This window comes from Capsicum annuum, unplaced genomic scaffold, assembly GCF_002878395.1.
Source record: "Capsicum annuum cultivar UCD-10X-F1 unplaced genomic scaffold, UCD10Xv1.1 ctg49616, whole genome shotgun sequence".
Taxonomy (NCBI): Eukaryota; Viridiplantae; Streptophyta; class Magnoliopsida; order Solanales; family Solanaceae; genus Capsicum; species Capsicum annuum.
Window position 1 is genome coordinate 1 of NW_025857418.1, and position 2,622 is coordinate 2,622.

At 42.3% G+C, this 2,622-nt stretch overlaps 1 non-coding gene across 1 annotated transcript; it reads right to left on the bottom strand.

Annotated features, from left to right (window-relative positions):
• Positions 1–1,837: 1,837 nt before the first annotated feature.
• On the bottom strand, positions 1,838–1,910 carry TRNAK-UUU. The gene has a single exon. It is a non-coding gene; the product is annotated as a tRNA-Lys (tRNA).
• Positions 1,911–2,622: the final 712 nt, after the last annotated feature.

Here is a 2,622-nt window from a genome sequence, read left to right on the forward strand (position 1 = left end):
AACGTGACAATGAACATCATGCTACTCAGACTATATGCTTAACACATGTTACATGAATCCAATTTTTATTTCATCCAGGAAAAGCCATCTTTTTCTCAACAATGTCTTTGTCATTTGATCCAATAGCGTTCCGTTAGATAGGAACAGATTTGATAAATACTGATAACTCTTGGATAGACCGGATCTTGGAAACAAGGCACACAGGCCCCTGAGCTGAGCTCCTTTCGCTTCGACCCATGAATCTTTCTATCCATTAATTTTTATCTTAACCAAAAGAAATTCTCTTTTTCTAGTCTTATTTCTAACTAATACAAGAAGAATGTTGCAAGAGGTTACTAATTATGCTATTCCTTCTGTCTTCCCTCACCTCCATCTTCAACTAGAAAGCAGTTTAAGGAGTGCCCTTCGCACCTTACTTTTTCTTTTAGCCTTCGTGCCCCATTTAAAGAGGACATGAGATGACATCTTATTCTATGTCATTGCATTCTCTAGATAATTCAAATCGAAGCAATTGGATGTCCAACTCGGGCCTATATGACATGACCGATCAATAGATCCACCTTTGTCATATATTCCATACATCACACTAGATAGATATCATATTCATGGAATACGATTCACTTTTAAGATGCCTTGGTGGTGAAATAGTAGACTTGGTGGTGAAATAGTAGACACGCGAGACTCAAAATCTCATGCTAAAGAGCGTGAAGGTTCGAGTCCTCTTCAAGGCATAATATTAAGAATGCTCATTCAATGAGCATTCTGAATTGGAATAAATTCGGCAGCGGATCGCGGAGAAATTCTATGGCTAGGATCTTTAGTATTCTCTTATTTATTACCTGTGTCTACTATTTAGGCATAATACCCTTACCCATTCTTACTAAGAAACTGAAAGAGGCCTCAAAAACAGAAGAAAGAAAGGAAAGTGAGGAAGAAAAAGATGTAGAAACTGCTTCCAAAATGGGTCTTGTTCATGGTGGTAAGCGAGGGAGGATTTAGTAAAGGGATAATGCCGCTTTATACTAATATAGTCCCGAGTTGGTAATTAGAGTTAGAAGCTTCACAGCTTTCTCCACTCACCTCCACGGGCGAATATAGTCTACATCACTCTTTCTTGGCTAGTCTAGTAGACTATATTCTAGGTTATTTGGAAGGGATCCGGAAGCCAGAGAAAGACAAAAACAAGGCTTTTCGCGGCCCAGACAAGCATCAAAGCCCAGAAATCCACCAACCATCGAAGAGTTAATCGTAAATACTGATGGGGAAGAACCCCTCTTCCGCAGAAACACAGAAAGAAAAGTCAACAGTCCTAGAGCCTATTCTTTCAAAGAGCGCATTCCCATTCCCCGCACCCCATTATCTTATCTAGCAGCTCTTTCTGTGCGTGGTTCTCTTTTATACTCTTGATCTGGGAAGCAAGCACTCTTCTGTAAGCCTTCGAGAGGGTTCGTAGCCTTGCTAACGGTTTTCAACCTCACTCAAGGCATAGCTCGAATCTAGAAAAGTTTTTTTTAAAGTGTTCAGAAATCATCTGTGAACAAATCGGCTCTTGCAGCTTATAAGGTGCGCTCTTTTGTTCATTAGCTATGGATTCACATCTTGATTGCCTACGAAAGTCATAGCTCAGATTGGAAGAAAGGGCTTTGCTTTCCGATCGCTTTTTGAGGCCGGTTTGGATGAGCGTGGGAAAGTTCAGGATTCACTATCGCTTTATGCTTGGAGCGGCTCACCCCCTTATCATTTAAAGGGCGAAGTTGCCGAAGCGAGTCGAAAGGCCCAAGAGTCATCTTTGAAGGCTACTATGCATCCTCATTCATATTAGAGTGTAAGGTAGGTTTGGGTATAGCAGGACTTGAACCTACGACCATTAGGTTAAAATCTCAATGCTCTACCAACTGAGCTATACACCCAAAAAAAGATGTAGTAGTAAATAAGGATTGGTACGGAAAAGAGGCCGGCCCCCCTTTTTCTCACTAAAAGAAGTCCCGGGCGAGAAGTGATTGAAGCATCGGTGAAATGAATCTATTCTCCAAATCACCAAGATGTTAGACCATACAAGGATTCCGCTTCTTACGATCGGAAGCCACTCCTTCTCTAAGGAGGCTAGCCCATCTCTTCTTAAGAGGTTAGAGGAGGGTCTAGGAGGAGTTTGGTTTCAAACCCCGGTTCAAACAGGAGGAGTACCCCATGCTAATATGCCCGGATAGCCCCATTAAGACCAATGCATCCTCTTTTCTAGAGGGCATAATTACATGAATTATATCTTCTCCACCGCCTCCCGTAATCATGAATTCTGGCCGCGCCAGTAGGGTTGAGATATGGCCTCTGTAAAGGTATCAGGTTGGTGGCCCCTTCGAGAGTTGCGGGTCTTTGCCGCTGCATGAGTGTTAGCTCACGCTCAAAACTCCTCCGACACGAGTCCTAGTCGTTGCGCTGTGGTCCATTTCCCGATTTGGCTGAACGCCCCTACTACTTACTTTGTTTGATTAAAAGGCGAACAGCCCCCCAACTAGCTAAGCGCAGTTCTTTAAATCAAAGGTTGAATGAAATCGATTCTTTTTTAGATAGAAAAATCGATTTTTTGTTACTCATGTCAGCATTCTCACTTCTGATATCTCCAGG